General features: G+C 38.8%; 1 long non-coding RNA gene across 1 annotated transcript; it reads left to right on the plus strand.

The window, feature by feature from the left end:
- Nucleotides 1-2,844: 2,844 nt before the first annotated feature.
- On the plus strand, nt 2,845-11,104 carry LOC127579996 (uncharacterized). Its single transcript, XR_007957760.1, has 3 exons — nt 2,845-2,982; nt 6,424-6,501; nt 10,266-11,104. It is a non-coding gene; the product is annotated as an uncharacterized LOC127579996 (long non-coding RNA).
- The last annotated feature ends 1,051 nt before the right edge of the window (nt 11,105-12,155 follow it).

The following is a 12,155-nucleotide window of genomic DNA, read 5'->3' on the forward strand; positions in this document are numbered from 1 at the left end:
GGAGGAGGGAGAGAGAGGCAGCAGTTGAAGCAAAGCTGCATCGTGATTCACAACTCACTGAGAAGAGGCAGAGTGAAGCTGATTCAGCAAGATGAGGAAGAGAGAAAACTAAATCCACCCAACAAGTTCAATAGAGACACAAGAGATTGCAGATGCTGGAATCTGGAGTAACAAACAAGATGCTGGAGGAACTCAGCAGGTCAGGCAGAATCTGTGGAGTGAGATGGACAGTCAACATTTCGGGTTGAGACTGTTCATCTGGATGGATGAAGGGTCTTGACCCAAAACAGCAACTGTCCATCTCCCTCCACAGATGCTGCCTGACCTCTTGAGTTCCTCCAGCATCTTGTTTGTTGCAATGTTCATTACGCAGAAGTGGGATGTTGGTGAGGCAGTACAAGCCTGTAATACTGAACAATATCTTTTGGAAATTGGACAACAGATCAGAAGAGTCCACATTACCTGATGATTGCAACAAGAGGCGTCAAAGAACATATTGAAGAAATATGTTAAGACAGATTTATACCAGAGATGAATTCAGAGGCAACCACCGAAGATGAAACACACATCAACAGTACGTTGAGTCGTGGCACCTCACATTCTTCAGGAAATAACTACAGCACACACCCAAAAACTGTTAAGAAGGTCCAAGCATCTGAGAAAGCTAAGAAAACAGATTATAATCATTCTACAAATGGGGAAACTTTCTTTCAAAGAGGGAAAGCAATGTTTTATATTCGTAAGTAATATGTAAATAAACCGTGTGAGTGTGTAACATAATGAAGTCATTGCATTATGAAATAGTCACACATGGTGTAGTTAATATTCAGAGCCTTATCTCCCAGTATTTTATTTGGTCTGGTACTCACCTGATCTACAACAGTGTATGTTTTTCCTCATTTCTCAATACACCATAGATGGGCAGTTGAGGGAAAATAATTGGGAGGGGCCACAGGCAAACAGCAGGGGATGAGGACTAATGGTGTTCTACAAACAGCCAGCATGGTTTTGATGGGCCACATGCCTATCTTCTGTACCAGGTCTGATAGATGTTGATTTTATAATATTTGACGTCTAGTGTTAGAGGATATTCCCCAAGATAATCTGTCAAAAGTTCAGAACTTGGCCAACCATAACACCTCTGCAAGCATGGAGGTGGCTTATATGACCATTCCAGAGTGTTCATGCAAAATTTTTTCAGAAAACTTTCTGGTCCATAGCAATGCATCCTCTAAATGAACTGAAGTTCAACAAGTGGAATAAAGCACAGTCTCCAAATGAAGGGTCAAACCCATATATTAGTCGACACAATAAAAGATGAGTTATGTATTGTGACAGTTCTTCAAAGATTTAATCCAGACAGATAGAAAAATCACAGAAAATAAAAAAGATAGTGCTGAATTTGAACAGGATTGTGCTTTGGTTTCTTTCCAGAGATGAGTTGTGTACCTGAGGAATATAATTTCAGATATAAAGCTATGGTCTTCATCAAATGGTTATCTTAAAAAGTTGAATTTTTTTAGGTATAGGGTATGTGTGACAGGGCTGTATTTTTACAAGAATTTCCACACCACATATAATATCAATATGTTTCTGATAATGGCCATCAAAGGCACAATGCATTTCACTTTTTTATGTAACAATCCAGTTGAGCATTGTTAACATTAGCAATGTCAGCACTTGACTAACCACAAATGCATTGAGGAGATGACTTCATCACTCTTGCCTCTAATCAATGTTGTTAACCTAAAAGATTAATACAATACAGCACAACTAATAGCTTTCCCAGCATGACGTGGGGCACTGACTGGCCCAGGGTGCAGCTAGAAATCATTTACACGTGCCATCCTCAATATAGTTTAAATGATAATTGTTCAACTCAGATTGTACATGATCACCACATTGAATTTTGTTTGTAAATTCTTGCTTCCCAGAAGTTGTCATTTAACGCCATATATTGGAAGAGTGGAATTGGATAAAATTTCCTTTTGTAACAAGGCCCATGTTCAAAATTAATACTAAAAATTCATCGATACCCAGAGGCAGTACCCAGCTGAGGGTGATTGTGACTGTAACATTTTAATTAGCACCATGCTACCTGGCTGCAACAATTTGCAGTAAAACCAGCAATACAGCAAAGAGCACCAGTTCACCAACTGTTCCTTCCTCACATCTTCCAGTCTCACAATTACATTACAAGCAACCTATACCTCACTTTGTCCTACAAGGAAGATAATTGTTCATCCTGTGCATGATTCTTGTTTTTTGCCATCAATAACAAATACATTTTCAGTATAATATTTAAGTCAGGTGTTCATGGATGGTGATACTTTTAAGTTGATATGGAAATGACTCTGGATGCTTTGTTTCAGATAGCTAATCCCTAACCTGCTGCACCTGGATTATTCCTTCAAGCAAGGAATGTGTTGGGTTGTTGCAGCCATTTACTGAGGGATGTTGGAGATGGCAGATGTCACTAGACTGGGCCCCACCTGACAGATTGGACCACAGATGCTTTCAGACAGAACTGTCTACCAGGCTCCATGATTGTATACTTCAAATCCCTAAGCCTTTGCAGAAAGTGTTTTGGTCATCGAACTGTTTTTATTGCTCACTAATACCCCAAACTGCTGCAGTTTACCGAGCAATCAGCCAGCTTTGACCCCAATGCAACTTCAGGTGCTTAACTACCTACTAATTAAAATTGCAACAGGTGTCAAAGTTTAATTAAACCCCCATTTTCATTGGATGGCCCCACAGATTGTTGTGGTTACATCAGCAGAATAAATTCTTACAGAAATTCTCAGTAACCTAATGTTTATTCTTTTGTTGTATGCCTTATTCCTGGGTTTTTTTGCCTGAAGTTATAAGTGATTTGTTGGATCATCTCAGTTAATTCAGCTGTGGCCTTTGATGAAAATAGTGAATGAGGAATTGAACTTTCTGTGCGAGATGGAAGCAGAGCAATTTTTGTTTTTTTTTGTAAGTACAAAATCTTTTATGAAGAGATATACTGCTCTGATATGTGACTGCAGCCATATTCATCTATCTGCAAGTGAACAATTGGGGTAATCTCTGTGGAATTGTTATGGAACAGGAGGTGGTCATTTGGCACATAATGTCCATTTTAAATGGCAATAGATAAAATTTATAGTTGGGGGAAATGAGCCACTGGATCCCTGTCCCACTGCTTGTACTTCCCAATGACCTCCTTGTGTCTCTGATCAGTAGTGCTTTTTATTGAAAAATCTGCAGAGTGAGGTATCAGTACCAGCAGGCAAAAAAGATCTTATGAGATCTTCAGAGTGATTTATGAGAAAGTCCCCTCCCATATTAGTATTTCTCTCACTTCCTTTCTACACAAGATGAGAGGCTCCCAGAATGGGAGAGGAAATTAAAAAATATTTGTGGCAGCATGGTTTCTTGAATATCCCACCAGAAAACTGATGGGGGGGGGAAAAACAATTTTTGTGAAATTTGTTTGACATTGACTGGTGATATAAGGAAATTGCAGCTTTCAGGCAACATTCTCAAAATACTATTTTGTTTCCTGAAGGAAACAAGTGACAAAGATTAATCACACTGAACAGAGATTATTGTCTCTGAATAAGGCTATGGTTAGAATGGGAGTTCTTTAAGTAGTTGTCTGATCCTTTGATGTACTTCAATGTAGTTAATGCAGGTGAAGTGATTTACTCTGATTAATATTTCAAAGCTGTATAATAAGTACTCACTTGGAAAGCAAGCATTCTATACCTCTTCTGTGCATTTTTTTTTAATAAACAAAAAGCAACTATACCCAAATCATTGCGTTCATGATCAAGGGAGCCTGCAGCAGTGTTTTCACAATGTTTTCTATGCCTTACAGCCTTATTCCTTAAAACAAATAAGATGTTGTTTACCTGCCTACAGTTCATAGTAGGACTTTTTGGAATGCTTTAAACATCTTTACTTGTACTTCAGTTGGGGATTTTCAGAAGCACATATTAAACTGAGAGTAGTGCTGATGCATTTGGTAAACATAAACTATATTTTTGGATAGAGAAATGAGTAATAGGAAAGAATATGCAAACTATCTATGCTTCTAAACAAACACTACAAATACCTTGTTGAAATCAATAATCCAAAAAGAAAAATGTGATGCATTACCAGGGAGCATGCAAGGTGTTTTTATTCACCCAGACTGATTGGAACATGCTTTGCAGCATCTGTTGAAGCAGAGATGGCATCATTTTAAAGAAAAGTGGATGTGAAGTTGCTGGGGAAGAGTACAAAGGGATGATTGTAGGGGACAAGTAAATAACAGTGGATGGTGCCATTTGAGGAGTCAGCTTATGTGCTCTGGACCAGCTCTTTGTGCACTGCAATTTTTTAACTTCTATGATTATAGATTTAAGGCAAAATAATCACCAAGACAATGGATAAATAGGTGCATTGCAGAATAATAAGCACTTTAATATGTGTATCTTTTTTAAAAAGCACATGGATTTTTCTGCTTGCAGGAGCTTTTTTTAAAAGCTCTTAAGAGTAGTCATGAATGCCAGATCCTTTCTTTTACAATTGACAGTGATCAAAGGCTTCCCTGGCATGTTGTAACTATGGAGGCACTGTCTAAAACTTTACACTAGGGTTTTAATGAGGCTACAGTCCAGGCTGGAGATTATTTGTGGTGACTGTCTATCTCTTACTCAGACAGTTTAACAGATTCTCCTGTCTGAAACACTGTTCAACTTGACAATGCCAAAGGTTCAGAGAGCTTTGTGGTTTGAGATTTGCAGACTGCTGATATTCTCCAGTTTTATTGCATGCTCGATTCCTCTTAATTCAATTTTCCAGGCAATACTATGGGATCCACTTGTAATAGCCAAATTTAATTCCAAAAATAACTTTGCTGATTCAAAAATCTTGAACAAGGGGAATAACTAAAAATTTGATAATGACTATGTAACTTCATAGCATCCAATTTTGTTAAATCTGTTCTTTCCAAAAAGCAACAAACCAGTCACCTTGATCCTCACAGCTGAGGAATGTGATGAAGCAAATCCTTTGGATATATATTGTTTGCTGGAATATGAAAAAGCTGGATATCTTATCTCTACTCCACCAGTTCTTAGTGCAAACTTTTCTCCACAGAAATAACTGGGAAAACCAGGCTGGAACAGAGTGAATTTGAAATTCTGAATGTTTAGGTTGTGGAGGAAATATTTCTGAACAATATACTGGTTTACAGCTTGACATAGTGAGCAGTGTTTCAAGGAAACTATGAAGTATTTCTCAATGGAATAAGTCTAGAGTGCACTCTTACAACAAAATTTTACTTTGTTTCTGAATTGGGTTAATTTGATATCTCAAGTTACTGAGTAACTGCATGGGTGTAAGTCAGTAATTTGAGAGTTTTAGCTCTCTGTTGCTAAAAGTCAGTAGTGTCAGGTGAGAATAAATTAACTGAATTGTAACAATACAAAATTGGTGGAGTTATTGAGTATGGACAATAGTCGAGCTACAGTGTGATATCAATATGGTGGTGAAATGGCAGATGGAGTCTAGAAAAGTGAGAATGCATTTTGGGAGTACTAATGAGGCAAGGGTGTTCACCATGAATGGTGAGGTCCTTGGAAGTTTTGAGGAACAGAGAGACCTTGATGTGCAAGATCAAAGATCTTTGAAGGTGGCTGTGCAGGTAAATAATGTGGCTAAGAAGGCATATAGGATACTAGCCTTCATTAGTCATGCTGAATACAACAGTAGGAAGTTTACGCTCCAACTCTATAAGACACTGGTCAGGCCTTGGGTGGAGTAGTGTATGCAGTTCTGGTCACCACAATGTGATGGTGCTGGAGAGGATGCAGAGGTGATTACCCAGATGTTGCCTGGGATGGAGCTTTTCAGTTAAAGATGAACATTGAGAGGAGGTTAAGGGGGACATGATTGAGGGGTACAGATTGGGTAGACTGCAGGAATCTTTCCTTTATCAGAGGTAACTAAAACTAGAGAACAGATTTAGGATAAAGGGAAAGATTTCGAGAGGACATTGTCATCCAAAGAGTGGTGGGTACTTGGAAAGCACTGCCAGAGAGTAGGGGAAGCAGATTCACTAACAGCATTTGAGTTGTGTAGATGAGCTCTTAACTCACTTGTGTACAGAAGAATATGGGCCAAGTGCTGAAATATCTGATTAATACAGCTGGGTGCCCATTGGCCAGTGTTGGAGTGGTGAGCTGAATGGCCTGTGTCTGTGCAGTATGACTTTTTCTTTTCCTAAAAAGATCCTGGAAATACTCAGTTGGTGTGGCAGCATTCGTGGGAAGTGAAACAACTCGTGTTCCAGGTCAAAGACCCTTTGTCAGAAGTTCACTTTTAAAAATAATTCAAATATGAATACTTTATCTCTTTGGATTGACTTTGCCTTTTTTCCCTCCACAGATTAAAATAGGATCCTGGGAAAATGAGTATAATGGTGACGATTGGTCATGGATCCATTTTAAAATTCACTTTAAACAGGTAATGAAGAGCCTCCTATTTAGAATGGACTTCAAGGTGTGATGGGCCCAGCTGCTTTACAAAGCCCAGAAAACAGGATTCCTTTCATTTGTGTTATCTTGAGGTTTCTGGTGGCATGAATCTAGGGAACAATTGTACCTCTGCTCGGATGCAGCAGACAAGGCATCCAAAAATGATCTAATGCCCCCACACTCAGCCACTTCAGGAGTATCCTACTGGATGCTATACTGACATGCTGTGGAAATACTAATTTCCACAAATTGTAGGAGAAAGGATCCTGCTTATCCTTACCAGTAAGTGGTCCATTTACTGGCATTTAACTACAGAGTGATCAATTGCAGAGCTTTGGGGCTGATTCTTTTTTTTTCTCTCCTTTCTTTGATAAAGGAACAATTAAAACTGAAATATCCAGGAGAAATAATTTAAAGCTACCTGTAATTTGTATAAATTCCCAAAGGTTGAAGTTGAAAAGCTTTTCCTCTTTTCCAGAGGGAGCCAGATCAAAATTAAAAGTGACTGGAAGCTTGAGGTTGCCCATATGACATGATTGGAAGCTTTCTGTATTTTGAGTTACAAAGAGAATGGTCCTTTTGGACTGCTGATTGGGAGGGGAAAGTGGAATTTCATTGAAGGTGGCAGAAATCAGGGAATGTTTAATGGAATGTGGAGGGAAATAAGGTGGAAGGTTGGGATAAGGGGAACCCCATCTTTGCTGGGAAGAAGGGGATGAGAACAGAAGCACAGGAAAAGAGGAAACATGGTCAAGTCAAGCTATTTAGTACCAGTGAACAAAGTAAACTTCTTGTGGCACATTTGGCATTGGAGGTCAAGGGTTCAGGGTTGCTGATGCATATGGTGGGGCAGGCATGGTTAGTGTAATGCTTTACAGTGCCAGCAACCTGGGTTCAATTCTGGCCACTGTCTGTGAGGAGTTTGTATGTTCTCCCCATGTCTGTGTGGGGTTTCCTCCTGGTGCTCGAGTTTCCTCTCGTATTCCAAAGACATACAGGTTAGGAAGCGGTGGGCATACTATGTTGGCACTGGAAGCATGGTGGCACTTATGGGTTGCCCCCATAACACTCTACACAAAAGATGCATTTCACTGTGTTTCAATGTACATGTGACTAATAAAGATGTCTTGTCTTTTGACTCCTTCACCCTTTTTCCTCTGCAATCTATGGCACTGTAGCTGTCATGGAGAGAGCATATCAAAGATGTAACAGGCATCCTGATTGGGGTAGATTTTTCTTCCTGGATTTTCACCATTTCCTCAGTTTTGTTTTCCTGCAGGGTCCCTTCATGGGCACCTGTACCACAGGCAACACCTGTATAGTGCACCGACAAAGGGGAACTCCACTCTATGGGCCTGTTTTTGTTAAATTAGAACAGCTTCCTGTTCTCTAACTCAAGTGGTAACCTGTAGCTTTTATTGATTACCTTCAAACTAAACCAGCAACCTAAGCTGGTTATTGAATACCCTGTGCTATCACCTGGCCTAACTTTGGTCTAACACTTTTGAATGTGTCCTCTTGCCCTGCTACTTTGAGGTTTGCTGTCAATTTTCTGACCTTGGACTTGGATGAATACATGATGCATCTCATCCATGGTAGAGGATGATAGATGACCAGTTATAAGTGGCACATTTTAAAGATTGACTCTAGCAGGTGTGGACATGGGTAGGTGGGGGGCATGCACAACCAGCCTTGGTAAGCATAGGCAAATTGTGGATGCCACTTCTAGGAGGTGGAGGATCTGCACCAACACAATCAAGTCCATCATCTTCTGACAAATGTCAAAGAATGCTCAGCTATCTCTACTTGTCCTTTTATTCATGTCACAATTGAAATTGTTGCTGTACCTGATCTCTTGCTTTGGCTCCATTTGTGATTTGGTGACTTCTGACTGCTTCTGGAGATTTAACAGTGTTGACCATTATGAACAGCCAATTCCTAACGAGTGGTTTGGGTGGGGGAGGGGTGTGTTGCAGGAAAGAAGCCTGAATTTATAGACCTCAGATATCAACATGTCCCAAAGCCTTTTGGAACAATGGGACACTTGTTACATTGTCATCAGTTGTAATGAGGAAACCTGGCAGCCAATTTGTGTGGAACAAGCTTGCATGAACTTCATCATGATTAATGAACACAATTTGCTTTCACTAATCCTGATCAAGGAATAAACATTTTCGTGAAGATAACTCCTCTGCCCTCCTTCAAAATCACATCATCAAATCTTAAACAGGGGCTTCAATTTAACATTGCATCCAAAAGGTAGTACCTCTGATTCCACAGCAATTCTTGAGTACTACATTTAGTTTTGAGCTTCAGACTTTGAGTGAGACTTGAACCACAAACTTCTGACAAAGTAACACGACAGGAGGGAAAGATTACCTAATCTGATGATTTGAAGTCATGAGACAAAGATAATGTCCACCCACTGCATTCCAATTTAGTGTATACAGTATTTAATAAGATGGTGCTTTAATTACTGCCAGATAAATGTATGGAATTAGAAAATTAACAAATTTGTATTGCAGTTTAATTCCTTCAGAATTTGTGCTAACACTTTTGTAAATTGAGGAAGTACTTACAATTTTTCTTTGATATCTCAATCCCATCATTCTCTTCCATTTTTGCTCCTGTACATGATTTGACATTGGGTTAAATATTCTAACTTGTACTTCCTTGTTCCAGTTCCATACTGCTTACTGAAAAATGCTCCAAACTGTTTAAGGAGATACAATTGCCTTCTCAGACCTCAGATTCTCTGCAGAGAGCCATACTTCCAAATGAATTTTGAAATGTCACAAGTTGCATTTCAAGACCCATAGAGTTTTGATGGACAAATATTTGTGATGAATGGTAGGCACACTTCATTCACCACTGACTGTGAAATCTGGACTTTGTTTTCTGCTTAGCAAAATATGCTTTTCAGATTTCAATAAGTTAAGAATGGATGTAGCAGAACCTTTCCAGTTTTACTTTTCTTAAACAAAAAAGTGAGGCCTAGACAGAAGTTAGAAGACAGAAGAAATTTGGGCTGAGGCATTCAGATTTTAAAAAAAAAACTGGTGGCAGCCGAGCTTCATTGGTACTTCATAACCAATGTTCTGAAGTGAAAAAAGTACATAAACTTTTTTGGATTCTACAAAAGTGCACTGAGGTTTTTAAGCATATATTGGATGATTTATTGGGCCATGACTTAAAGTCACCTGTCTTGCTGCCCCAGTACCCAAACTTGCAGAACTGCCAGTTTCAACTTGATGCCTGGACTAATCCAAAATGGCAAGACCCAGTGCAACGCAATGCTGTCAGCAGGATGTACCACAAGCCCCACCCACAAAACAACAGACAAGACTTTGGTGGTGTTATTATGTGTTGTTATGTAGTTATAATAAAGAACTACAGTTCCCAGTAGGCAATGCAGGGGTCACATGGGGGAACAGGAAGTGGCTGTGAAATAGTGGGAAAGCAAGCCAGCCTGTCTGTTGCAGCCAGTCTGTTTTAATAAATGTTCAGATGTGGAACCCACACCAAGTTTGTCTCTTGATGAAGAACAGGCATATCAATGGCCAGCTAAGCTGCTTAAGTCTTTTCAAATAAAACTTAAACAATCGAACATTTCAGCAAACTTTACAAAAATGAAAGAAAACTAATGTAAATAACCTGCTCTAATTTCCCTCGCCAGTCCTTTTTTTTTGCCTCAATAAGCAGATTCCCCAGAATACCTGCAGCTAATTGCAGAATGTTTGCACTCCACCACAGGAATCGAGGGATCCAGTGTTGGAGCACAGCTGGAGAATCTCTGGGGAAGAGCTGTAAGAAGTTCTGGACTTCTGTGAATACATGAGAATTGTAAACCTACTGGCTTTTCACAGCATTAAAACAAGCTTGTACCTATGTGGAAGCAAACTAGTAATTTGTGATAGATTTGATTATAGTCAGTATGCATGCAGAGTAATCTGCAAAGTGATTAAATAATGCATGAAATGTGTTAATATAAACCATTCTAATTTGGCCGCTCCTTTTCTCCACAAGAATGATTTAAACCTTATCAAATGAACATAGAAAAAATGTGTCCTATTGCATTTTGTATTTTAATGTTTTCTGTATTGACTTTTCAAATGTTTGTGATCTCTATTAAATTAAGGAGTCTTGAGTCCAAATATGTTTAAGTACAATTTGTTTCTGCAATAGCTTACAGGTACAGAAAATGCTTTCTCCCATAACTCTAATCAATTAATGAAAAGCACATTAATGTTTTTGATCAGATCAAATGTATTTTTAACAAGTTTAACAGTTCTCGGGAACCACCTGTTCAAATTGAAATGTCATCAAATAAACGTTTGAATACTTCAGGGAATTTTCTTCTTGCCTATCATAAACAAGATTTTTTGAAGTATACTGCATCAGAATCAAAATGGCAAAGTTTATAACAAAGAGTATTTATGCAGCCTGACTTTAAGTTCATTAGCTTAATCAATAACTCTTTTTACTAATGGAGTAAAATCCAAAACATTAACCACACTATCAGCTTGTGATACTGTTATAAATGCATTTAATATTTTCACCTGATGTAATTCATCTGCCTCACAGTACTTCAAGGTTTCCACTAAAAGCCAAGTTGAAATTAAACAGGCATTTCTGGTGTTCAGCCTTTCCAATCCTTGTCTCAGACTTTGTCTGGTTGCTGTAAGTCCTGGTCTTAATGAATGACATCTACCATTCCATTCGGTTGCTTATTCCCTGTGGGGGTTGAAGCTGCAGTGGGTTCAGATACCCATTTGTTTCCATTCAAGTTCTCGGCATGGAAAATGGGGATGGTGACTGTAATGTTCCTATTTAACACTAGTATTTTTATGAATGTGATTGGTTTTCCTTTCTGTAACTATTTTTGAATTATTTGCATTGCCATTAAGTTAAATTTTGACTCTGAATATCAGAGGTACTTTTTTTTAAATCTAGTTTTGCTAAGGGCTCCACACCCATCCCTGCCTTTGCTTGATAGCTGCCTGGGTGTTTCACTGGCAGAACCTCATCAGTACTCTGCTGGGCTCCCACTCACTCCCTGATACTCATTCACTCACTTGTGGAAGGTCATCAAGTAAAGCCCCCACCCCCAACCACATCTGGCCAAGGGAAGTGAATCACCTGGAGACTCTGGGCAGTGGGCTGGGTTTGGCATAAACCAGCCCAAAATTTCTGACTGAGAAACAATATTCCACTCTTTAGTTTTTAAGTCCAATAATGTTCCATTTCTAAACAGTGACTTCTGTATCTTTTCACAAAAGGACTGCCAGAATTAATATTTTATTATGAATGAGGTGTATTAGTTTACCACCAACTTAAGTTGTTTTGAGAAGAAACATTGATAGACAATGAACAATATTTTACACAACAAATGTATTTTGCATAACCCAAGAACAGTGTGCAGATAAGAAATACTTCTGCTTCATTTATTAAACACTCTAATCCAAAACATAATCTTTCAATGATATCCCTGAACCAAATCATTATGCCTGACTATATTCCAATAGAGCTCAGTCTTATAATAAATGAGTTTTATGAATTCCTTACTAATCATAAAACAATCCAAAATATTGGGCGGGGGTGGGCAAGAAGAGTCTTTGGTGTTTGAATGCATCTATGGATAAG

This window comes from Pristis pectinata, chromosome 18, assembly GCF_009764475.1.
Source record: "Pristis pectinata isolate sPriPec2 chromosome 18, sPriPec2.1.pri, whole genome shotgun sequence".
Classification (NCBI taxonomy): domain Eukaryota; kingdom Metazoa; phylum Chordata; class Chondrichthyes; order Rhinopristiformes; family Pristidae; genus Pristis; species Pristis pectinata.